The sequence below is a fragment of the Anabrus simplex genome, chromosome 6 (genome assembly GCF_040414725.1).
Source record: "Anabrus simplex isolate iqAnaSimp1 chromosome 6, ASM4041472v1, whole genome shotgun sequence".
NCBI classification, from domain to species: domain Eukaryota; kingdom Metazoa; phylum Arthropoda; class Insecta; order Orthoptera; family Tettigoniidae; genus Anabrus; species Anabrus simplex.
In genome coordinates, this window is record NC_090270.1 from 71,638,228 (window position 1) to 71,665,706 (window position 27,479).

General features: G+C 41.6%; 1 protein-coding gene and 1 non-coding gene across 3 annotated transcripts in view; one reads left to right on the top strand and one right to left on the bottom strand.

The window, feature by feature from the left end:
- Positions 1-13,615, bottom strand: part of tty (tweety) — an 890,597-nt gene extending 876,982 nt beyond the window's left edge. The window contains exon 1 of one of the 2 annotated variants that reach the window (XM_067149856.2): positions 13,509-13,615. The gene's annotated coding sequence lies outside the window, so the exon portion shown is untranslated. The remainder of the gene's footprint in view (positions 1-13,508) is intronic. The other variant, XM_067149857.2, reaches the window with a different exon arrangement.
- A 250-nt stretch (positions 13,616-13,865) lies between these two features.
- TRNAY-GUA (transfer RNA tyrosine (anticodon GUA)) lies at positions 13,866-13,954 on the top strand. Its single transcript is given in 2 exon segments — positions 13,866-13,902; positions 13,919-13,954. It is a non-coding gene; the product is annotated as a tRNA-Tyr (tRNA).
- Positions 13,955-27,479: the final 13,525 nt, after the last annotated feature.

Below are 27,479 nucleotides of genomic sequence, written 5' to 3' on the forward strand. Positions count from 1 at the left end.
GCTGTGGAAGATAGTGTTGTGTGAGTTGCAGGAATATCGGGGGCAGCACGAACACAGTATGTCCTAGACAAGGACATTGCCAATTTAAGATAAAATACCTAGATCGGGCTGGGAATCGAACCCGCGGCGCCGACGACCTAATGCCAAAACGCTGACCACTCAGCCAAGGAGCCGGATATCCAACAGTCAAAATGTATGAAAAAAATGGGCTCTCTTGCAGCGGTCGTAGACCAGGAAGATTCGGGTTTGACAACTGCTCCGTATTCAAGAACGTAAGAGACATTCGAGTTTATTGGACACGTGCCTCGTCTCGATTGTTATTTGCATATATACTAGACTCTTCACGTGAGGCTGTAAAAAAGATGTGATGTGTAGTAAATATCTCGTACGTAACACGTTCATCATTTCTGTTACAAGGACACAGAGAAGCTCAACAAACTTGCACTGCCAGCTGAACTCAACAGCCCGGTTTCCTCTAAAGAACGCCTTGTAAAAGCTGATGTGGCCTATGTAATGATTAGCCCTGTCGTTGCTAGAGGCTTTCCTAGTAATTAGTTATACAGTGAAACTTCAGCAATACTTCTGAATAGCAGACTCCTCTTGATAACTGACATTTTTCTTAAATTCCCCCTGTGGGTGGGGGCGGTAGAATACATCTACAGTCTCCCCTGCCTGTTTTAAGGGGCCCCAGGGGCTCTGAACTTTGGAGAGTGGGTTGGCGACCACGGTGCCCATAGCCGAGTCCTAGCATTGCTTCCACTTACTTGTGCCAGGCTCCTACATTTCATCTATCCTATCCGACCTCTCTTGGTCAACTCTTGTGCTTTTCCGACCCCGACGCTATTAGGTTCCGAGGGCTAGGGAGTATCATTTTCACGCCCTTCGTGGCCCTTGTCTTTCTTTGGCCGACACCTTCATTGTTCGAAGTGTCGGACCATTTTCATTCTTTCGAATTGATTAATGTTAATAGAGGATCGTTGCGAACTTGTAGTTTCTCTTAAAACAATAATCACCACCACTCTGGTGTAGACAAAAAACTTAAATATCTCTCATTCATGATATCTGCCTTCGAAAAAACGCTTCTCAATTATTAGACCAGAACACAGCATTTTGATCCCAACGTTACGGAAGTGAATATTTAACGTGAATTTCCAGAATTATCAGGCCATTATTAGTGATTGCGGTAAGCAGGCCTATCGACAGAATGCTTTACGTAAGCCGCGATTTTGCGGTAACGATAGCATTTAAGTTCCAACAACCATACAACTTAGCTTCAGCTATGGAAACTTTCCGAGAATTCATGTGGAGAGTATGGGTGAACTTTAATTCTTCCCACTGTACAAACGAAGTTCACTTACGAACAGGCGGATTGTACTTTTTCATCCAGCCAGGGCAGCTTCAAAAGCTCCTGAACAACGTAGCAGCAGTTACAAACAAAATCGTTTTATACGAGATTGTCCCGCATGCTGCATAAGAGAACTAAAATATACGGCAAGGTGGAGAGAGAGAGACTCGTGTTTGGTCGTGCCCTTTAAAATTTAAATATCTATTGTGTTGTCCGGAAGTTCTGAACGTCTTTGATCCTCCTGTGGGTGGGGGCTGTAGAATAACATTCACGGTATTCCCTGCCTGTTGTAAAAGGCAACTAAAGGGAGACCAGAGGACCTCATCAGCGTGGGTTGGCGACCCGAGTTCCTCTAGCTGATCCCCTGTGTATGGGGGCGCTAGAATAACCGCGATACCCCCTGCATGTCGTAACAGACGACTAAAAGGGGCCGCAGGGGCTCCCAACTTAGCAGCGTGGGTTGGCGACCACGGACTTCTTAGCTGAGTCCCGACGTTGCTTCCACTTACTTGTGCCAGGCTCCTCACTTTTATCTATCCTATCCGACCTCCCTTGGTCAATTCTTGTTATTTTTCGATCCGGACGGTACTAGAGTATTCGAGGCCTAGGGAACATTTCATTTTCACGCCCTTCATGGCCCTTGTCTTCCTTTGGCCGTTATCTTCATTTTTCGAAGTGTCGGACCCCTTCCATATTTTCCCTCTGATTAGTGTTATATAGAGGATGGTTGCCTAGTTGTACTTCCTCTTAAAACAATAATCACCACCACCACCTTTCGTTTGCCGATTCTTTCATTATTCGCAGTGTCACGGAACTCTTACCTAACGTGATGGAAGCATGTTACAGGAAATACTTCACAATATTCAACAGAGTAGGTTAGAATAATATTTGAAGAATGACGCGTTACATCAATGTTTATTTATTTATTTATTTATTTATTTATTTATTTATTTATTTATTTATTTGTAGCACATCGAAGATTTTAAGCGACCCGAGGATGGGAAAGGGCTAGGTTGGGAAGGTAGCGGCCGTGGCATTAATTAGAGTTCCAACATTTGCCTGGTGTGAAAATGGGAAACCACGGAAAACAATTTTCATGGCTGCCAACTGTGGGATTCCAACCCACCATCTCCCGAATGCATAATTACAGCTACGCGACCCTACATCACGACAATGCGAAGCCTCACGCCAGAAACACCTAACGCATAGAAACGTGCACGAAATGGACTGACATGCGCTGTCACATGTACTGCACTTTTATTTGCTGCGATCTCCGCAGAATTCCTTTAAAGAAAAACATTATCTTAGGACTGCAAGGGTGTCAAAAAGCGATTGTACACTGTTTTGCCGCAAGCACGTTCAGCTTCATAAATAAAGATCGCCAGCCTGTTTCCAGTCATTCGATCGGGTCAGGAATGGAAAAAAGCCGCCATCTAGCGGCGAGGATAGGAATAGTGCCAGCTGCCGAAGCTTGTCTCATTCCTCTGGGGCAGTGAATAATGACTGAAAGATGAAATGATATCTGAGAGTGTTACATGAATGAAAGGTGACAGGGAAAACCGGTGTACCCAGAGAAAACTCTGTCTCACCTCCGCCCCCTGTGGGTGGGGAAGTAGAATAACAACCACGGTATCCCCTGCCTGTCGTAAGAGGCGACCAAAAGGGGCCCCGGGGGCTCTGAACTTGGGAGCGTGGGTTGGCGACCACGGGGCCCTTAGCATTGTTTCCACTTACTTGTGCCCGACTCCTCACTTTCGTCTATCCTATCCGACCTCCCTTGGTTAACTCTTGTTCTTTTCTGATCCCGACGCTATTAGGTTTCCGAGGGCTAGGTAGTCTTTCATTTTCACGCCCTTCGTGGCCCTTGTCTTTATTTGTCCGATACCTTCATTTTTCGAAGTGTCGGATCCCTTCCATTTTCCCCCCTCTGATTATTATATAGAGGATGGTTGCCTAGTTGTACTTCCTCTTAAACAATAATCACCACCACCACCATCCCGCCTCCGCTTAATTTCACATAGAGTGACCGGGATTTGAACCACGGAGCCCAGCGGTGAGAGGCCGGAGCGCTGCCGCCTGAGGCACAGAGGCTCTTCAGTTCAGCTTCATTTTAACGAAATTATAAAATGGCCAAAAATATTTTAATAATATTTTGAATGACAGGTCACGTTCCTCTAGTTCGATTGGGAGTCTTTCATTTTCACGCACTTCGTGCCCCTTGACTTCGCTTGGTCTACACCTTCATTTTTCAAAGTGTCCGATTTCTTCTATTTTTCCGCTCTGATTAGTTTTAATAGGTGATGGTTGCCCAGTTGTACTTCCTCTTAAAATAATAATCACCACCACGCAAGAAGAAGAAGAGCTCAAAATAACATTTTATCTGGTTATCTACTACTTTCCTTACACAAAAAAAAAAAAAAAACACATCTCAAGTTCGGTTATAATCGTTTCTTGTTGTGGTCTACAAAATGTCAATATAAGAAACACTCCACTACAATCTATCAATCAACAGAGCACAGGTTGGTTCAGTTACTGTAAAGACATCTCATGGTAAATTTAAGTGAGAAGTGGAATAAAACAGAGCATCCAGTACGAGCATGAACTATTACAGCACAAACGTACAAACAGGAATGTGGAAACCACACAGCTGGATCACAATACAGTGCAGCAAATAGCTATTTATTGAGACCAGTGCATGAATAACAATGCTAAAAAGAGGACAGAAGCACAGTCCACGATTCGGTCTCATATTTTAAAACAAATTTATTACACACACAGTGCACGGAAAATAAAACTAAACGATAAATCGTGGTTTATTCTGATAGATACAAATTGATCTGTGTTCTATTGTTGTGTTATCGCAGGAAATTAAGATGGATTGGCGAAATCATTTGCTGAGTGCTTCCAGCTGACTTGTATGATGAGTGAAGTGTGAATGAGCATATTTTCCTAAAAAATAGACATTTATTTTCTAGTTACAGGTTTATATTGCAATTTCTTCTTTTATTATTACTATTGTTATATATCATTGTGATTGTCTTAATTTCTATTATTACTATCTGGATGTTTGCCATTAGCATCACTATATAATTAAATTTGATCATGTTTTTTATAATTTTTACTATTTCTATTGAATAATTGTATAATTTTAACATTGTGGTTAAGTGTAAGAGAGGGCCTTGAGCCCTAACTTCGCTATGAATAAAGAATCATTTCTTACTTAATGCATCCATAACTATTCGCACAACAATGACATGTTCATAGGTCAAGAATAAGGTAGTGTTAGTGAAATTTGTGGCTCGCAGGCCACACTCTCCCGCATACACACTTTAAACAACCGAAAAAAAAAACTTTCAAAAATATCAAATCAAATTACCCACATGTTGCATCTACAGACTTCCATAAAATCGGACCACCGCCTAGTGCCCTAGTATATACCGAAAAACAAAATTGCTCATTTAGCAGAGTAGGATTATTTCAAATAAAATGAAATAAAATCTATTTTACCGAGCTCGATAGCTGCAGTCGCTTAAGTGCGGCCAGTATCCAGTAACCGTGAGATAGTGGGTTCGAACCCCACTGTCCGCAGCCCTGAAGATGGTTTCCCGTGGTTTCCCATTTTCACACCAGGCAACAGTTGGAGCTGTGCCTTAAGGCCACGGCCGCTTCCTTCCCATTCCTAGGCCTTTTCTATCCCATCGCCCCCATAAGACCTATCTGTGTCGGTGCGACGTAAAGCAAACAGGAAAAAAATCAATTTTGACACTGCTTCTGAAACATCTCTAATTTCGAAACACTTTCTAGATATATATGACCATAAAGTAACAGAAAAATAATCTCAATAAAAATGTCTCTTTTTACCTTTTACTTTACGTCGCACTGTCCCATCATGACGATGGGATAGGAGTGATGGTGGTGGTGGTGGTTATTGTTTTAAGAGGAAGTACAACCGGGCAACCTTCCTCGATTAACACTAATCAGAGGGAAAATACGGAAGGGGTCCGACACTTCGAAAAATGAAGACCTCGACTTTTTTTTTTTTTTTGGTTGCTATTTGCTTTACATCGCACCGACAGAGAGAGGTCTTACCGTGACGATGGGACAGGGAAGGCCTAAGAGTGGGAATGAAGCAACCGTGACCTTAATTAAGGCCCCAGGGGTTCTCCATTTGGGAGCGTGGGTTGGGACTACGATGTCATAAGCCGAGTCCTGGCATTGCTTCCACTTAATTGTGCCAGGCTCCTTACTTTCATCTATCCTATCCGACCTCCCTTGGTCAACTCTTGTTCTTTTCAGACCCCGAAGATATTACGTATGGAGGCCTAGGGAGTCTTATTTTCATGCTCTTCGTGGCCCTTGTCTTCCTTTGGCCGATACCTTCATTTTGCGAAGTGTCGGACCTCTTCCATATTTTATCTCTGATTAATGTTAACAGAGGTACTTCCTCTTAAAACGATCACCATCACTTCCACCACCTTCTTAACACTGGGCTTAAGGGCAGTAGCTGCACGATAGAATACTTTTTAGTACTTCATTAATCGAGCATACTGTGGTATCGTACTCTGGAATGCTCTGTGCATGAATTATACTGTAATGGTACCACTGTACTGTTTACATTGAGTTTCTATGCCTATAAACAGGCGATGTTCCTCTCAGGTGGAGTCTGAATAAATTATACGCTATCTATACCCCGTAAGCTTATACACTAAGATAAGCAATGAATACATTATATGACATGAAGCGAAACAATGCAACACCTCACTCCGCGACAATGGCATAACGCACGATGTGAACTCTCAGAATACATGGCAAGAACTCCCCTCTAGAGGAAGTCGCGCGAACTATGATATTTGTAACAAAAGACCTTGATCTACCTAGGTACGCTGTTAAGCAATGTGAGGCGAAATGTTTATCTCATGCACTTTCTAGAATAAAGAATACTTGCAATCAGGCACACTAGCAAGAAAGGTGATCCGAAATCTAGAGGGAACAACAACGGATACGCCTGGAGCGAGAGTTAAGAAGCCACAAGCCCACCAAACATTAATAGGGTTGCCAAATGTGCGGTTCTAAACACAATAAGGGATCTTTTTCATTTTTTACGCACAATATTTCCTTTATATTCCCAATATTCAGACTGTTCACGGAAAGAAAGGATATTGCCAGTAACGGCGATAAAATGGAGGACTGAAAGAAACAAAAGTTGCCTAGAACTAATGAAAAAAAAAAAGTTCTCGGCGTAGTTCAACTATGACGAAATTTTAACGATTTTCACAAGAAAAGTTTGTTTAACAACATTACTGTTAAAAACTACATGTTCACATGAGAAGTAATTGTGAAATTGAAGTTCATACTAATAAACTAATTAGTAGTTTGTAATAAATATTTTAGTTTATATTAGTTAATATATCCTTGAATTTTTATTTTTCATTTACATTAGATCTGCATTTAGGGCTATCGGCCAGGTCGCAGGTTCCCTATCAATATTTACTAGTCTTTTCTTAAATGACCGGGCGAGTTGGCCGTGCGCGTAGAGGCGCGCGGCTGTGAGCTTGCATCCGGGAGATAGTAGGTTCGAATCCCACTATCGGCAGCCCTGAAAATGGTTTTCCGTGGTTTCCCATTTTCACACCAGGCAAATGCTGGGGCTGTACCTTAATTAAGGCCACGGCCGCTTTCTTCCGTCTCCTAGGCCTTTCCTATACCATCGTCGCCATAAGACCTATAAGTGTCGGCGCGATGTAAATCCCCTAGCAAAAAAAAAAATAAAATAAAAATAAAAAATCTTTAATTATTTCAAAAACTTGGAAACGTACCGAACATCTTCCTTCCTAAATTATTCCAATCCCAAATTCATCTTCCTGTGAACAAACGCTTGCCTAAAATAGTCTTCTTGAGTTCCAACTTTACCGAGCTTGATAGCTGCAGTCGCTTAAGTGCAGCCAGTATCCAGTATTCGGGAGGTAGTGGGTTCGAACCCCACTGTCGGCAGCCCTGAAGATGGTTTTCCGTGGTTTCCCATTTTCACACCAGGCAAATGCTGGCCACGGCCGCTTCCTTCCCACTCCTAGCCCTTTCCTGTCCCATCGTCGCCATAAGACCTATCAGTGTCGGTGCGACGTAAAGCAACTTGCAAAAACAAAAAAACTTTTGAATTTCCACTTCAACTTATTCGTCTTTAAATGTCATTCCACGCTAACTCTCCACTTACAACCCGAAATACCCCTAGTTGAGCAGTTCTTCTGTGGGTGATGGTGGGAAAATAACATCCACAGTATTCCCTGCCTGTCGCAGGAGGCCACTAAAAGGGGCCCCAGGGGTTCTTAATTTGGAAATGTGGGCTGGCGACCACGGGGTCCTTAGATGGGTTCTCCCCCTGTGGATGGGGCGGTAGAATAACACCCACGGTATCCCCTACCTGTCGTAAGAGACGACTAAAGGGGCCCCCAAAGGATCTAAACTTTGGAGCGTGGGTTGGCGTCCACACGGCCCTCAGCTGAGTCCTCTCATTACTTCCGCTGGTGCCAGGCTCCTCACTTCAATTTATCTTATCCGACCTCCCTTGGCCATCTCTTGTTCCTTTTCGACCCCAACAGTATTATAGCACTCGAGGCCTAGGGAGTCTTATTTTCACGTCCTTCCTGGCCGTTGTCTTTCTTTGGCCGATACCTTCATTTTTCGAAGTGTCGGATCTTTTCAATTTTTTCTTTCTAATTAGAGTTATATAGATAATGGTTGCCCAGTTCTACTTCCTCTTAAAACAATCACCACCACCCCCTCGCTCACTTTCATGCCGATCGGGGCCCTTCATTTTTTAAGTGCCGGACCCCTTCAATTTCTTCTTAAAACAATAATCACCACCACCACCACCATCACCACCACTACCACATAGATTGACGATGACGAGGCGATTGCCCTCAAGTTAATTGTCAAGGGTCAGCAGTGACCCAACTGGATCACAACCTACAGACTCCTATTTCCTGATGCGGAGTTAGTTTATATTTGAATATCTCCTCAAAATTCGATAATCGCGTACACCTGGAAACAACACGGCTATCACAAGGGCTATGTATAGGGTTTAAACGGCACATGCAGCTCGCTTCCAGCGGGCGTATGCCTCAAAAATCTACATCTCGGCGCGAGGATACGAATTTACGTTATGGTATCTATCAATTTTCACCTGTAGGTGGGGGAAGTAGAATAACACCTACGGTATCCCCTGCCTGTCGTAAGAGGTGACTTAAAGGGGTCCCAGGGGCCCTTGACTTTAGAGCATGGATTGGCGACAACGGGGTCCTTAGACGAGTTCTTGCGTTGCTTCCAGTTACTTGTGCCCGGCTCCTCACTTTTATCTATCCTAGGCCCCAGGGGCTCTGAACTTTGTAGCGTGGGTTGGCGACCACGGGGCCCTCAGCTGAGTCCTAACATTGCTTCCACTTACTTGTGCCAGGCTCCTAACTTTCATCTATCCTATCCGACCTCCCTTGGTCAACTCTTGTTCTTTTCCGACCCCGTCGCTATTAGGTTTGCGAGGGCTAGGGGTCTTTCATTTTCACGTCCTTAGTGGCCCCCTTTTTTTTTCTTCGGTCGAAGTGTCGGACCACTTCCATTCTCCCCCTCCCCCCCACGTCTGATTAGCCTTATTAGAGGATGGTTGCCTGGTTGCACTTCCTCTTAAAACAATCACCACCACCACCACCATTATCACAATCGATTCCTGAAGACCGGTCATCCATTTTCTCAAAGCTGCAACAATTCTCATTGACAAAGCACTCGCCGGAATCTGATCTGTTAACTCTACTCCCCCGATGACCTGTTGGAACAGACCCTGACAAAGCAAGATCCCCCCAGTAGTTGGGGGCGGTATAATATAATCCACTGAGCAAGTGATCGTGCGGTTGGGGTCGCACAGCTGCGAGCTTGCAACCGGGAGATAGTGGGTTCGAACCCCACTGTCGGCAGCCCTGAAGATGATTTTCCGTGGTTTCACATTTTCACACCAGGAAAATGCTGGGGCTGTGCCTTAATTAAGACCACGGTCGCTTCCTTCCCACTCCTCGCCCTTTCCTATCTCATGGTCGCCATAAGACCTATCTGTGTCGGTGCGACGTAAAGCAAATAGCAAAATATATACAAAATCCACAATATCCCCTACCTGCCGTAGAGTCCACTGCGGGTGGTGGCAATAGAATAACATCCACGTACCCTGCCTGTCGTAAAAGGCGATTAGAAGAGGACCCAGGGGCTCTGAACTTTGGAGCGGGGGTTGCCGGCCACAAGGGCCTTAGCTGAGTCCTGGCACTGCTTCCACTTGCGTCAGACTCCTCACTTTCATCTATCCTATCAGACCTCTCTTCATCAACTCTTGTTCTTTTCTGACCCCTACGCTATTAGAGCACTCGAGGCCTAGGGCGTCTTTCATTTTCACGCCCTTCGTGGCCCTTGTCTTTCTTTGGCGGATACCTTTATTTTTCGAAGTATTGTACCGTTCCATTTTTTTTCTCCTCTGATTATTGGTAATACAGGATGGTTGTACTTCCTCTTAAAACAATCATCACCACTACTATTAAATACTAATTGCGTGAACTTGAAAGGTACGTAAATCATATCTCTGACTATGTTATAGGTTTGTTACGTTGTAACAAACTGGGATTAGGGCAGGGAAAATAGCAGTCATGAAAAAGAGAAAAGTACAGTCTCAGCACTTTCTTGCTAATAAAATTTAGGAATTTACGGGGGGAAAATTAAGAATGTTTTTATTTTTATTTTTCCTTTAGCGCCGGGGGAGTTCGAGGACATACTCGGCTCGCCACTGCCGTAGGTACTTTTTCCAGTACACCCCAAGGGGGTAAGCTACATGTACCGTTGTGCGAGGATATCGTCTGTGGGTGTAGGTGTAACTGTACAGGCTATGAATCGAAGGAAAGCGTCTGTGACCTTGAGAAAGGTAACATCCCGACATTTGCCTCGAGATGAACTAGGGAATCCACGGAAAATTTCGAGGATGGCCAACGGGAGATTCAAACCCGTTTCCCGAGTTCAGAGCCGTACCACAACGCACCGAGTTAACCTGTTGGGTTTACGGATGGAATGAGATGATTCAATCCCAGCTACCTTCTAATGCCAGTTTTTTAACGAGTATGATCTCGGAACTGTAGAGGACAAACAACTAGTTTTACGTTAAAGTTACATCTCGATATTATCATCAATTATATTACGACGTAAATTTAACTGCTCTGTAATTTCTACTGAAAGTTTTCGGCAACGATGTTACACCATAATATTGTCAAGTAGTTTCTTTTACCTTCCGAGACGTTATCAACCTGAATATAATTCTCTCCCGCAAATTTGACACATTGGCTTCTCAATTAGTTCAAGCGATACTGAAAATGAGATACATAAAATAGGAGGTGCTAATAGGCCTGCAGGAATACGAATGAAACTGCTGTTATTATTATTATTATTATTATTATTATTATTATTATTATTATTATTATTATTATTATTATTATTACGGTACGTTGCAAAACAAAAAGCAGTGCAACTGTTGAATGTTCCCAGAAACCTGTCACTGGTACGACAATGATTGAAGCAAGGGCTACAGCCCCACACTGCGAGGGCGTCACTTAACCTTCTGCAACAACACTTTGAAGATCGCTTGTTTCCCATGGAATGGAATTCCCGAACCCTTCCCATTTCCCAGATCTCAAGCCGCACCCCTTGCGGGTGGGGGCGGTAGAATAACATCCACCGTATCCCCAGTATATCGTAACAGGCGACTAAAAGGGGTCCCAGAGGATCTTAACTTAGGAGAGTGGACTGGCGACCACGGGATCCTTAGCTGACTCGTGGCATTGTTACCACTTGTGCCAGACTCCTCACTTTCGTCTATCCTACCCGATCTCAACAACAATCTGCTTTACGTCGCAAGGCGGCGATGGGAAGGAAAGGGCTAGGAGTGGGAAGGAAGCGGCAGTGGCCTTAATTAACGTGTGAACATCACGGAAAACCATCTTCAGGGCTGCCGACCGAATGCAAGCTCGCAGATGCGCGCCCCTAACCGCACGGGCATCTCGCTCGGTCTGTCCGATCTCCCTAGGTCAACCCTTGTTCTTTTCCGGCCCCGACGCTATTAGGTTCCGAGGGATGGGAAGTCCTTGATTTGTACGCCGTTTGTGAGCCTAGTCTTTCTTCGGCTGATACCTTCATTTTTGGAATTGTCGGATCCCTTCCATTTTTCTCTCTGTTTAGAGTTATATAGAGGACGGTTGCCTAGTTGTACTCTTAGAATAAAAATCACCACCACCTGTAAGTGGAGCATGCTGAAAGAATCAGTTTTCCGTCAGATATCCCAGCTAAGAATGTTCCCGAATTCCGAGAATGTACTGGTATTTTTTTTGTGGTCTTGCAGCTACTTGTATTCATCAACATGTTCGACAATGTACAGGACCATTATGAACAATGCGTGAGACGTAGTGCACATTTAGAACCCATGCTGTACCGGTGCAGTTAGATACGCGTTGCCGTCCGTCGCCTTACATGTTAAAATGAAGTATCTTGATGTTTTTAATTTCAGTACTGTTTGTTCTTCCTCATACTATATTATTATAAAATAGCTATTCCTATTTTTTCCAGGTTTGCTATGAATAGGCCTACAGTTTCGCTTTGCAGTTAGAAAAGATGAATGGGGAAAGGAGAGGCAGTGTTATGTTTATTTTTTTAATGCAACACTTACATTTTTCTCGTATCTTGACTCGGCATGGAAAGTTCAATGAACTGTACCCAAAACATCCCCAAATATGAAACGAAAAATGAGGACCAGACGACGAATCAATGGACAATACATTTCTGGATATTGAAATTCTAGGGAATAATGTGACATTTCAAACGAAGTTCGGCTTTAGTGTGCTAGGGAGAAGCGAATACACAAAGGCACAGCACAGGGGCATGTCGGAATAAGGCGTGGCTGGAGCAGAGCCGACCATTGCCATCGATCGATTCCCCCGCTAACATTTGAGCTGCTGGTCCGTGAGAAAGGAGTCCCCGGGTCGGGCGCGTGCGAGTTAAATTACAGCGATGCACGTACGCTCTTTTCCTTTCCTTCATCGTAAACAACAAGCAAGTGGTGTTTCAAAAGCATGTTGAACTCGTAGAAAAACGTGCGCTCAACAAAAAACCTAACCTCGTGAGAATCAAGTTAACTGAAGCTACCTGACGTAATTTGACCAACAGTGAAGCGATCTTCGGGCATCTTTTGTAAATGGCTCGGGTTATCACCTGAAATGACCTTATGATAACTGCAAGACCAGTCGCATATTGAAGGCCCACGATATCGAGCGTAGTATGAAGGGACCGAGGAGAGGGTGGGGGGGCAAGTTACCATGGTAACCAGCTATATATTCAAGCCTCCCGCCGTGCTCTCCCCGAGATAGAGTAACGGTAGTAAAAACTCATCCCCTCTTATCGCTAGCCCTCCTCCTCCTCTATCCAGTGATTTCTTAATTTTTAGGTCTTACGTTCACACCGAGATCCATATTATTAGTATGGTTTACCTTGCAAAAGCCCTTTCTATTTTCTGAACTTCACTCCTCCTAGTTAAAACTAAATAGCTGACCTGAGAATGAAAGGGTACTTTTGGGGGGGTGGGGGGTGCACCGCACATACAATGAAAGGTGGGAGTGTTATTTGACAGTCGAAGTGGGCGTGTAAAATACATCTACCGCATCATCAAAACTTTAACCCGTAACATGATGCCTATTCACAGTTTCGTTGAACTTATTATCCTCACTAATGTTATATCATCCCTCAAATATTATAGCTGTAATATCGGAAGTGTCCATTTTTCTCCGTTTATTCTTCAGGAACATTCCAGTGTGTGCGGCTTTGTGATAAATATAATTTTAATATCAGTATCAATCAGTGGCAACGAGAGATATGGCAAAGGGATCATGTAGAATAATATTTTCTGAAGACTCAGATGATAGGGCACGTGATAACACTCGTAAATAATTTTATATCATTTTATATATGATGATCTTCTGTCACCGGGTGGACTATTTTATATGCATCATTGTACTAATATCATTACACCATCACAAACACATGTTTTTTTGATGGATGAAACACTTAGAAGACATATGAATAGCAATCATGGATCGCTTACCTAGTTTTCAGTCAAAAGACTTCAACGGAACACGAGCTAACACATCTCACGCACATAATCAAGACCAAACTGTGCTGCGATGTTAGTCAGCTAGAGCGGCGCGTTTCGCTGACCAATGGCGTGTGAGGGTCACTGTCACGTGATAGTTTAAGTTACACCGCTAGATGGTAGCACTGTAACATGAGGTCGTAAGGAGAATGATAAGCTGATGAGTCGACGAATTGAAGGCCAATGTATGCAAGTTTCTGAGCGTACTGAGATACTTATTTCACATATCCTTATCAATTTACATATGACATTACGAATAAATATATCTTTCGTTCAAGAACCTTTCCTTAAAGCTATTACTGCTATCTTCCTCTGGTAGCTCAGTTGGTAGAGCGGTGGACTGTAGAGGCTTCACAATAGATATCCATAGGTCGCTGGTTCAAATCCGGCCCGGAGGAAATATTTTTACTTTGCATGATAATATAGATTGTATCATAAATTTCTTCCTTTCTTTGGGTTAAGCTATAAAACGTATGTACTAGCAAACATTACTGATTTTCAACAAACTGTAATAATGCATTATTTCATTCCCAGAGGAAACTTTACACTTGACAAAAAATCTCCGCCTCTGTGGTGTAGTGGTTAAGTGTTCCCCTGTGGGTGGGGGCGGTAGAATAACACCCACGGTATCCACTGCCTGTCGTAACAGGCGACTAAAAGGGGCCTCAGGGGCTCTGAACTTTGGAGCGTGGGTTGGCGACCATGGGGCCCTCAGCTGAGTCCTGGCATTGCTTCCGCTTACTTGTGTCAGGTTCCTCAGTTTCGTGTATCCTATCCGACCTCTCTGGGTCAACTCTTGTTCTTTTCCGACCCCAACGCTATTAGGGTTGCGAGGGCTAGGGAGTCTTTCATTTTCACGCCCTTCGTGGCCCTTGTCTTCCTATGGCCGATATCTTCATTTTTAGAAGTGTTGGACCCCTTCCATTTTTTTCCTCTGATTAGTGTTATATAGAGGATGGTTGCCTAGTTGTACTTCCAATAATCACCACCACCACCACCACCTAGTTGTTAGTGTGATTAGCTGCCATCCCCGGACGCCCGGGTTCGATTCCCGGCTCTGCCACGAAGTTTGAAATGTGGTACGAGGGCTGGAACGGGGTCCACTCAGCCTCGGGAGGTCAACTGAGTAGAGGTGGGTTTGATTCCCACCTCAGCCATCCTTGAAGTGGTTTTCCGTGGTTTCTCACTTCTCCTTCAGGTAAATGCCGGGATGGTACCTGACTTAAGGCCACAGCCGCTTCCTGCCCTTTTCCTTATCTATCCCTTCCAATCTTCCCATCCCCCACCAAGGCCACCTGGGTGAGGCACTGGTCATCCTCCCCAGTTATATCCCCCAACCCAGACTCTGAAGCTCCAGGACACTGCCCTTGAAGCTGTAGAGGTGGGATCCCTCGCTGAGTCCGAGGGAAAATCCAACCCTGGAGGGTAACCATATTAAGAACAAAGACAAAAAATCTACTGTCATTTGCATCGCTATAAAGAAAGTTAGAAAAGGCTTTAAAAAAAAAAAAAGATCTAGTTCTCGGTCAGGTTTTCAGTGTCCATAAAATTAGTGTTTTTAAAAATCTTCTTTATCTGTTTAACAAGAAGGGTCGGTTTTACCCTCAGACTCGGAGGATGCTACCTCTACCGCCTCAAGGGCAGTGTCCTGGAGCTTCAGACTCTGGGTCGGGGATACAACTGGGGAGGATGACCAGTACCTCGTCCAGGCGGCCTCACCTGCTATGCTGAACAGGGGCCTTGCAGGAGTTGGGAAGATTGGAAGAGGGAAGGAAGTGGCCGTGTCCTTAAGTTAGGTACCATCCCGGCATTTGCCTGGAGGAGAAGTGGGAAACCACGGAAAACAACTTCCAGGATGGCTGAGGTGGGAATCGAACCCACATCTATTCAGTTGACCTCCCGAGGATGAGTGGACCCCCTTCCAGCCCTCATACTACTTTTCAAATTTTGTGGCAGAGCCGGGAGTCAAACCCGGTCCTCCGGGGGTGGCAGCTAATCATCCTAACCACTACACCAGAGAGACGGATGTTTTTAAAAATCAGTTTTATAAAAGAGTTACCTTACTCACTATAAGATTAGTACAATTGCAACTTCAACAGCTATTTACTTCATTCTCACATAGAAATAAAAGTCTATGTTCAGATTATTAACTTCATTTCACCAAGCGACCTTTTTAAAAATCAGATGGATATGAACTTTCTGTGCCATGTTCAGCAATTCTTCACATATTAATTTCTTCCCTCCAGTGCATATGGATCGACACCAGCAGCTACATTTTCTTACGTTTCTTTATAGCCTACTGAGGAGGAACTGTGTCATAGCCTTTGGATAAATACCCAATTAAAATCCCCCTGTCGGTGGGGGGTGATAGAATAACACCAACAGTATTTCCTGCCTGTCGTAAGAGGCAACTAAATGGGGCCTCATGGACTCTTAACATGGGAGCGTGGGTTGGCGACCACGGGGCCCTTAGCTGAGTCTTGGCATTTCTTCAACTTGCTTCCCCTGTGGGTGGGGGCAGTAGAAAAACACCCACAGTATCCCCTGCCTTCGTAAGAGGCAACTAAAAGGGGTCTCATGGGCTCTTAACTTGGGATCTGGTTTGGCGACCACGGAGCCCTTACCTGATTCCTGGCATTGCTTCCACTTATTTGTGCCATGCTCCTCACTTTCCTCAATCCTATTTGACCTTTGTTGGTCAACTCATTTTCTTTTCGGACCCCAACATTGTTAGGTTTGTGAATCCTAGGCAGACTTTCACTTTCATGCCCTTCGAAGGCCTTATCTTTCTTTGGCCAATACCTTCATTTTTCAAATTGTTGGATCCCTTCCAATTTTTTCCCTCTGATTGGTGTTAATAGAGATCACCACCACCACTCTGCCTGAGGCAGGACATAAAATTTGCCAGATGTTATTAGGTAAGAAACCATGGTTAGTTCCTCTTCATCAGTGAACACCTGAATGATATGTACAATAATTTGAAGTCATAAGAACGAGTTCATAGGTGGCACCTTACATACCGCGCCACTGTGTGGAATGCCACATTTAATTATTCTGCCACAGATTGAATTCTGCGCCCATTTATTACTAAAGAAACTGCCTTTCTCATTCATTCGCCAGTACATGTCCCTATGTGGGTCTTTCTTTTATGTGTTCGTGGCATGTTCCTGAAACAATAAGTAAACATCACCAAAATTATTGCTTGTATTGTTGAAGTATGGTATAAGCTTTGCACATTATGTTGTTGCGCATTTTTGGGGAATGGTAAGACACATGCATTTCACTGTTCCTCATGTGTATTTTTAAAAATTAATGTTGAATTACCCCAGTTTACATTTAAAAATACTGTTTTGTGTCACAATATAGCTAAATTTATAGTTAAATAAATGCACTCATTTGAAGTTTTTGAAAGTGGATACGTATGACCACGTACCTTCAAAAATCTCACTGTACAACATTACTTTTGTCACCAAAACCAAGACCATCAATAACTCAGTTTCAGGTAGTCCGACTTCAAAACAAAAATGCTGAGGGGTAGGATCTTAGTTCCATACCACACCACAACAGCACTAGCATGCCATCTGTACCATAGACAAAGATAATTATGATGTCTCGCTGCTCTCCATGGTCCCTAATTGCCTCCATTATAATTCTACTCAGCACTTAAAGAGATAAGCAATATCTACCATTTCACGTGGGTTGGCAACCATGGGGCTCTTAGCTGAGTCCTGGCATTGCTTCCACTTACGGTACTTGTGTCAGGCTCCTCATTTTCATCTATCCTACCCGACCTTCCTTGGTCAATTCTTGTTCTTTTCTGACCCCGACGGTATTAGAGCACTAGAGGCCTAGAGAGTCTTTCATTTTCATGCCCTTCATGGCCTTTGTTTTTCTTTGGCTGATACAGTACCTTCATTTTTCGAAGTGTCGGATCCCTTCCAGTTTTTCTCTCTAATTAGTGTTATATAGAGGATGCTTGCCTAGTTGTACTTCCTTTTAAAAGAATAATCACCACCACCTCACTTTTCGTAGAAGAAGACCTTCTACGAAGCACAGCCATGTCCCTCTGTTCCCACTCCTCATCACAAGACTTCCATAAGCCTTCCACAGTATGAGCTTGCCTGTTTTCCAATGCCCTTTTCAGAAGTCCAACTGCATAAAAGTCCATGGGAGAAGTAGCACTGGGTGATTTATGTAGAATATCACTGAAGGGTATAGTGTGTATTCCTGTTTCTTGTTCCATTTTCTCTAAGAATATGAAGGTTGAACTAGATGTATGACTTGAGGTATTGATGCACCCACACTTTTTCTGTGTCTGTACCATACAGAGTGCAGTAAATCAGAGTCAGGACATGAATTTGATAGCATAGGGAGTTAACTTTGGCCTTTTGAGCAATATGGCAAATAGCTAACTTTCCATTATAACAATATCCAGTGATAACCATAAATGCTCTTGAAAAAATTTCTTTACATTCTGCGTACCTTTTTTTATGACCTTTTTTCACCTTTCATGCATGGGGTTTGTTGCAGTCAGATAGACATATGCTTCATCTAATGTGACCACAAATTTCCATTGTTCTCATGCCAGATGTTCTCATAGAGTTTTCTACTATTTGTGCACTGTTCTACAACATGATGATCGTACAACTTGCGAACTTTGGTCTTTTTTCATTTCTCTAACTTCAAATCCAGGTTGATAACAGTTTTTTTCTTTTAAAGTTTGCTTTACCAATTGAAAACTATTTAAAATAGTATATGATTGAATCCACCTTGTCAATACACTTTTATCATTGAAAACTATTTATTCATCGAACATGTTTCGGGAACGTAATACATTCCCTTCATCAGCGATTATTTAAGCCCAACTTATTTACAAATATAAAAGAGCAAAAACTATATAACCATTTCTTTCGTTTAGCTTAAAGTTTAAAAGAACTATTATATCACAGTTCACCAATTTATGAATAAACAAACATTAGTGATACATTAGGAAAATTATTATTATTACATAAATTTAATATTTAGATGATGTTGAATGAGAATCACTTCCTAAATAAATTTAAGATCTTCAAGTCTTGTCTTTTCCTTTTTTCTTTTCTTTTCTTTCTTTCTTCCTTTCTTTACGTCGTTTTGACACAGATAGGTCTTATGATGACGTTGGGATAGGAAAGGGCTAGGAGTGGGAAGGAAGTGACCATAGCCTTAATTAAGGTACAGCCCCAACATTTGCCTGGTGTGAAAATGGGAAACCACAAAAAAGCATCTTCAGGGCTGCCAACAATGGGGTTCGAATCAACTATCACCCGAATGCAAGCTTGCAGCTGTGCGCCCCTAACCACACGACCAACTCGCTCTGTGATAACAGTTTGTAAAGATGTCCCAAACTTATTTCCAATGGTTCATTCTGTTGCTGGATTGCTGTTGCAGACAAGGGCCTTGACCTTTCTTGCGACCTCTGGAGTATGGCTTGTGGGTTCGCTTATATCTTGTGTTTTAGAATTAATCCCCTATGGTCTTCCCTGTCTTATTCAACACACAGCTGATCCCTTTTTTTGACACTGTAAAATTCTGCTTCTTGCACGCTTCAATAATAGCAGAATAGCTGTAGTATGCATTGCAAAGGGCCGTAATATAGCCTTCCCAGTATGGTACAATTTTCTTCAGCATCATTGCAGCTTCATACTTGTGAATACTACATAGATAACACCTAAACTGGTTTAGATAAACAACACTAACCTAGGCACACACATGCTAGTGCTACAGTGACAGTAACAGTGGAAACAACCTAAGTAGCATTAACAGGCATCTAGGTAACACTGCTGAAAGGTATGTTTTAAGACAAGTTCTCAAGTTGGAGACAAAGACTATGAACATACCCAAGTTCAAGCCAAAATATGAAGTGAAAGAAAAAAAAGGACTCATAAGATTTGCTCGTATCGAGTCGCTACACTCATCAACATTCCAAATGGCTTAAGAAGATATTTTAATTATAATTATTTGTTGAGAAAAGCTAGCACTAGTTTTCCTTTTCACTGAACAAATTCAAAGGTCATTTTCCAAGCCCATGTTGGGTCGGGATGGAAACCCCCTGTGGGTAGGGGCAGTAGAATAACACCCACGGTATCCCCTGCCTGTCGTAAGAGGTGACTAACAGGGGCCTCAGGGGCTCTGAACTTTCGAGCGTGGGTTGGCGACCACGGGGCCCTCAGCTGAGTCCTGGCATTGCTTCCACTTACTTGTGCCAGGCTCCTCACTTTCATCTATCCTATCCGACCTCTCTTGGTCAACTCTTGTTCTTTCCGACCCCGACGCTATTAGGTTTGCGAGGGCTAGGGAGTCTTTCATTTTCACGCCCTTCGTGGCCCTTGTCTGTCTTTGACCGATATCTTCATTTTTCGAAGTGTCGGATCCCTTCCATTTTTCCCTCTGATTAGTGTTATATAGAGGATGGTTGCCTAGTTGTACTTCCTCTTAAAACAATAATCACCACCATCAGGATAGAATTCAAGTAAAGTAAAGAAATGAAAGATATTAGGAGTCCACAATGGCCACCTTGCCAACCAACATTCCTGCAGATCAGCTGCAAGAGATCCTTTCTTCCTGCCCTGCACGAAATCAGAATGGTGAACCAGTATTTCAGTTTTAGCAGCTCATTTATATTAGGGTCTCAGGAAAATGGAGGAGAGATCGCCAATAACAAGGCAGTTGGGTGAGAATAAGGAAGTGTGGTAATGTGGCAGTCACCTGTTATGGTGATAACAACACAGAGTTGTAAAGATAGCTTGAGCAGTTTTTCAGAGGCGGTGATCATTTGAATAATTCAACAAGAGGCTAACTTGTGCGGGGCTCAGTAATTTATATATTTAAAATAAAATAACACTTGATAAATTATCAAAGATGAATAAAAATGGATGATCTTGGAGGACATAGAATGGAGCAGGGATGATTCAATATGTTGGACAACAGTGCAGTAAGTGATCATTACGGGAACAAACATTTAGCAGCATTTATTTATTTATTTTATTTATTTATTTTGTTTTAATTCACATTATTCACTCTTACAATATTTCAGTCTACATTTCAGTGAATTCCACATAAACAAGCTTGTATGTGGGCTTGTACACATTACTTACAGTACATTAAATACATTGCACCATAAAATCATTTCAATGATAAGTTGCAAAAAATAGGATGTAAAAATATAGCACCCATTTAGTCTTGATTTATTTACCTACTTTTCTTTCATTATTGAAGTAGTTATGAGGAAGATAATAATAATTTTATATATGTAGACCTACAAATTTTCCTCAAATGAAATACTGAAAACACTTTTTAAAAACCTGTAAGTATCCAGAAAATTCAGATACATTTACCAAGTTCTTCCTTTCTTTAACGTCCTATACTTACATGATAAAATAGCATAACAAGGTAATACTTATTGTACAGAGGGACATAGTTTGTTTTAACTTAGTACGATCTAAGAACTAAAGTTATTACAGGGGTAATTGATTATATTGAACGTAGAGTTATTAAAATAGTAATAATAGTACTTTTAATAGCCTGTGGTGTTTGGAAGGAGTCGTAAGTGAAAATTTATTACATGATTCATATCTGTTTGAAGAAGCCAGATGTTCAGCCATTTAAACAAAAATAAAAATTTAGTTTTGGCCCTTTCCTTATCTTTAATATTTCTGGGAGTAGAGTATTGAAAATACGTGGTCCTAGGTATATTGCATGTCTCTGCCAAGAAGTGTGTTTCGACTTGGGATTGGTAATGCAAATCTTATAATATGCCATATAAGGCTTCAGAACATAAGTTTACTACTGTAGTTTAGTGGCGGTATTTGGCCTGCCATGAGATCAATTTGGACTGATAAATGTGTTAGCAGAAGTGAAAAGTTGTTTCCATATGTTTAGCCCAATATTTCAGAGCTTCTTTCTGTGATGCATTAAAGGAAATTATCTCTCTGACATACTTAAAATGAATGCAATGTTTCATTTTTCCACATTTGATACTGAGAAATGATGTGTTATTATGATGGTCAGATATCATTACTTCAATTTTTTCAAAAGAAATCTGGAGACCTACAGCTTCAGCTACTTCTTGTAATGTTTCAACCTGAGGTGGGTGATGTTGAAGTTGTCTGCCATTAAGACTACATCATCTGAAAATGCAAGAGAGTTGATGTTCACTGCTCTGGATCTAGTGCCCAGCCTTATATCATTATTGGATAGTCGGTTTCTCCACTCACCGATGATCATTTCAAGAACACTTGAAAAGAATGGGTGAGAGCCCATTGCTTTAACAAACACCAGTCTTAATCTCAAAGGTTACAGAGATTTCCTACATGAATTTCACTTGTGAATAGGTGCTTGGTCAGAGTTTGTTTGATGATGGAATGTGTCCTGTTGTCCACACCCATCTCCTTGAGAATAACAAGAAGAGAATTGGTCAATTGAATCACAGGCCTTCTTGAAATAAACAAAGATAAATACAAGTGGTTTGGCATCATGAAGAGATCTGATTTTGATGATACTTTTTAGTGAAAACATCAATTTGCTGCAGGAGTGGGTCTAAAAAAATATGGCTGGATATTCACCAGTCTGAATGTATAAACTTGACCATATTTATGGCCTACCAGCTGGTGTATCCATGCTTCACTACAGAATTTTACATTGTATACAGAATTCTAGATGAAGTTGTGTACACATTGTGAATAAAATTTTATTAAATTGCATGATAACATAGGCATCTGAAAATTAAATTTTAGGCGCTTTCCCCTGAACTGCCATTTCATACAGCGTGAATAAAGTAATTTATAGCCTAGACAGTAGTGCTGTATTCCTCAATTTACATAATGATTTTCATTCAATTATATTCACCCATTTTCTCATGGGTCAGCATTGATATGGACTTAAAAACAAAAATCCAAATTCATGAATATCTCTGTTATCACAGCTGGTCTATATAACTTTAGTTAGGTAGTACCACTAATAACATAAATATTTGAGAATTAAATTTTAGGCCTTCCCCTAAACTACCATTTCAGTCAGCACAGATAAAATTATTTATAGCCTAGATTGTAGTGTCTTATAACCGACTTCACATACCGATTTTCATTAAATTCACTTCAGCCATTTTCTTGTGATGCGCATACAGACAGACAGACAGACAGACAGACATGATGGAAAATGGAAAAGTGCATGATACTGTATAGGCTTTTGGGCTTATGCCATGTCAAGAAAATAACGTGAAATTCTTTACATTTCGCAGAGAACTGTGCTCTGCATCATCAGAAGAAAATCTCGACTGTCCATGAGAAAGGCTTCTTAAGAAGCACAGTTCTCTGCGAAACGTAAAGAATTTCACCTTATTTCCTTGACACGGCATAAACTCAAAAGCCTATACAGTATCATGTCTATAAGTACGGGCTGTGAAAGCATCAATGGCAACATTAAAAAGTGCATTTCCTTGTTACTGTGGACATGACCAATATATAAATACCATTCTTTTAAAATTATGTGCAATGACCAGACAAAACTCTTACTTTATATACGGTACTTGTATATAGATATATGTCCATATTGACTACCTAAATTGATCATGGAGGGTAAAACTGATGGACGTAGGGGGTCGCGGTCGAAGGAAACACTCTTGGCTAAGGAGCTTACGGGATTGGACAGGACTAGATTCCAGTAGACTGATTAGGGCAGCCGAACATCATGCAGACTGCACTGTAATTGTGGCCAGCCTTCAGTAATGGAGAAGGCACTGCAAGAAGAAGATTGACTACTTACAATGAATCAAGGAATTTAATTGGAATCCGCCTTGCCAATATTAAACGTACTATAATTTTAAAAAAAATTTCTAATGTTATTGGTTTTTACATCCCACTAACTACTTTTATGGTTTTCGTAGATGCAGAGGTGCTGGAATTTCATCCCACAGATGTTTTTAACATGCCAATAAATCTAACGACTACTGACGTGTTTGAGCACTTTCAAATATCAACAGACTAAGTCAGGAGCTGAGTTGGGCCAGAAGTCCAGCGCTCTACCATCTGAACTACTCAGCCTGGCTATAATAAACACTATGTTTATTTCATAATATTTGTCCCATCATACATGTTTTGAGAATCAATCATTCTCTTCTTCAGTGAAAATAATATATTCCAAAAATCCAATGAATTGATTAAAATGTAAGTTTATTAAGATGTCCAACTTTTATTAAAACATTACATAAAACCAAACAATTGGAACACAGCTATTATATAATATTTATTTTTCCCAACCCAAAGATCTTAAACTAACCAATGGGTCCATTCAGATAACACTATGTGACACTTATAAAATACTATAATAATTAAAATTAACACTGTAGTATGAAACAATCAATTCTAGCATTTGTCCATTTTCTACTGATATCATTCGCTATCTGTGGATTTTAAATTCTTGAAGATGTTATCACAGCATGGATCCATTCAACTTGTTCTTCAGTATGCTGGTTCAGCTTCTTAAAATAATGCTTGCTGTTAGCCCAGTGCTTTCCTAGGACTGTGAATGTAAATTATGTGTTGCTAGCAATGCATAGTGGGGAAGAGGAAAGTACCGGTAGTAGGCGTGTGACACTTTAACTCTTATTGGAAGAGCATTCGAAACCTTGATAGGGAGAAAGGTTTTTGATTCATTATTATTTCCCTTTTCTTTCCTTCCTTAGACCCTGTGGGTTGGGGTCAGTAGAATAAAACCCACAGTATCCCCTGCCTGAAGTAAGAGGCAACTAAAAAGTGGCTGAGGGGTTCTGAACCTGAGAGCATAGGTTGGAGACCACAGGGCCCTTAGCTGAATCCTGGCATTGCTTCCACTTACTTGTGCCAGGCTCCTAGCTTTTATCCTATCTGAACTCCCTTGGTCAACTCTTGTTCTTTTCCAACCCGATGATATTAGGTATCAAGGCCTAGAGAGTCTCATTTTCACATCCTTCGTGGCCCTTGTTTTTCTTTGGCTGATACCTTCATTTTTTGAAGTGTCAGACCCCTTCCATTTTTTCTCTCTGATTAGTGTTATGTACAGGATGGTTGCCAAGTTGTACTTCATCTTAAAACAATAATCACCACCACCACAACCATCACCTCCCTCCCACCACTACCACCTTTTTTGTTTATGAACATGTGAGTTTACCTATTTAAACAGCAAATTTATTTCTGCTGAAACTTCATTTAAATTTAGCTCACTATTACCTATTAGATAAGAGGTTTTTCCAAGATATTCTCACAATTCCCTTTTTGAACTGCATACAATAATTTTAAGGCCTTTTCCATATTCATAAAATTATGATTGTTATTATGTATATGTTCGCACATAGCCGAATATCTTCTGAGGTTCACTGCATTCATGTGTTCTTTATATCAAACTTTTAAACTTCTTTCTGATTGTTCAATGTACTATGCTTTTTACTCTACTGACAAGTCAAGATATAAACACATGTTCTATGATATTGACTTTATCAATGAATTAAATAATACTTTATTATTATTATTACCTCTATAGGTTATTTCAATGTCAAGCTTTATAAAAATCTTAGACAATTCACGTAAGTGTTTATTTTTATAAGTGAGCACTGCAAAATTTCTTTTTTCCTTCTGATATTTAATTAGAGTTGTTTTGGGTCTGTAAATAATTGTATTCTTTATTCTATTGATGTAATATTTAGTTGTAAATATTTACTGAGTGTGGTGCTATTTTATATTTATTAATGATATTATATTATTAAAATTTAATTTCCATAAAATACAAATTCATGTCTTAAAGATGAAAAGCCTTCATCCAGCTCTTTACCAGGTGGTAGTGTCCCGAGAATGGATACGACATTCCCATGCATTAGAGCTATGCTGATGCCCGGATAAGAAAAGCAGCTGATTGCGTAATGCCAGAAATCCGAGCAATCCATTGGCTAACCTCTTTGATAAAACTGAGACCATCATTACCCCAGGTACCACTCCATTCAATGGCTACTGGCATGGAGAAGAATTTGTCTAACACATCGCTGTATTTTCTTCTTTTGGCGTTTTCCCTATTCGTGGCTGCACCTCCAGCACTCACTTGACAAAAAGGGGAGATTGGACTGTGCGAATGTGTTGGCACAGGTAAAATCCTACAGGTGAGAGCTACCCCTTTTCCATGGCACAAGTGTCATTCCGTTTGGTCTTTCACCATCTGAATGACAGCAACCAGTGGACTCTCGCATCAAAGGAATTTCTGCTGAAACCAGAACCCGCAAGATGACATCATTTATAGTGGAGTGGCGGATGTGTCTGCCTTTACTCTTCACAAAGGGAATGCCATGGAGGCCACGTCGATCAACATAGGCACCAAAAGCTGAACATCGGTGAGGCTTGCTGACGGCTGCTCCCAAATGTAAAGCCACAGCGATACGGAAACTCTCATTGGAAAGAATATCCTTTCCTCTTTGCGATTTCATGTATTTTCATTTCTTTATCAAAGTTATCTTTCCATAAGGAAGTATTAAATTCTCTATTAATTAGACTAGAGAAGGTTGCTCTTTTTATGTTGAATAGGGCGATTATAATTTTTTCTAATAATGGCATTAGTTTGTGTAGGTTTCATAAATATCTGGTATTCAAATTGGTTATCATTTTTAGTTATTCAATCCCTGTATTTTATTAACTACTAGCATGTACCTGCAGCTTCGCAGTTCTGTCAGTAGATGTACTTTCAATGACTGAACAGACCAATCCCGGCATGGAACAAGCGTCTGCACAGATTGCATAGAATTGTGGGGGGAGGGTGTGGTTGTACTGCACAGAGTTTTCGAGCTCATCTCCTGGCCTCTTCATGTCTGCGTTGTTCCCCTTCAAACAGATTGATGGCAGCAAGGGTGGTCTGGCATGAAAATGAAGGGACTTGAGCAAGCGTGTCCCAGCTTTGTGGATTGAGAGCAGTCATCTTCATAGTGTGCTTAAACTGGTCCTTGTAACTCTTCACAAGGGCTCCTTAAGGTCTGATGCCAGAATGAAGTTCATCATAAACCCTTGTGGGTGGGGGCTGTAGAATAACATTCACGGTATCCCCTGATTATCGTAAGAGGTGACTAAAAGGGGCCCTTGGGTTGGTGATAATGGGGCCCTCAGCTGTGTCTGGCATTGCTTCCACTTACTTGTGCTAGGCTCCTCACTTTCATCTATCTTCTCCAACCTCCCTTGATCAACTCTTGTTCTTTTCCGACCCCGACGGTGTTAGAGCATTCGAGGCCTACGGAGTCTTTTATTTTCATGCCCTTCGTAGCCCTTGTCTTCTTTTGACCAAAACCTTCATTTTTCGAAATGTCAGAACCCTTCCTGTTTTCTCTCTGGTTAGTGTTGTATAGAGGATGGTTGCCTAGCTGTAATTTCTCTTAGAACAATAATTCCCACCACCACCACAAAGTTCATCATACGGGATTTGGCGAGGAAATCTGGTATCACTCATCCGACTGGCATATGATTCTTTACTCTTGGAATGTGCTTTTTCAAGAACAGCAATGTTGGTGACATGGTCTACCTTTTTGATACTAAGGCTGGATGAAAGTTTTGTTGGTGGAAGTGCTCGAGCTTTTAAAGTCATGTCGGTAAAGGGTCCAAGTTTCACAACCATAGAGCCATGTTATGATGATAACAGTGTGCTAAACCATGAGCTTCGTATTCACGGTCAGCTCTTTATTTGTGAACAACCGGTGAGGTAGTCACCCAAATGTTGCATGGGAAGCACCAATTCCCTTGTCCACATCTTGATCACAATTACAGTGCATAGATAGGATAATAACCAGGTACAAAAAATGGCCCAGTGGAATATCCGAGATGGAGATGGTGAAAAGCGGAAAGTTGTTGCCAGGACCTTTGTCATTTGAACATTAATGGTGAGACC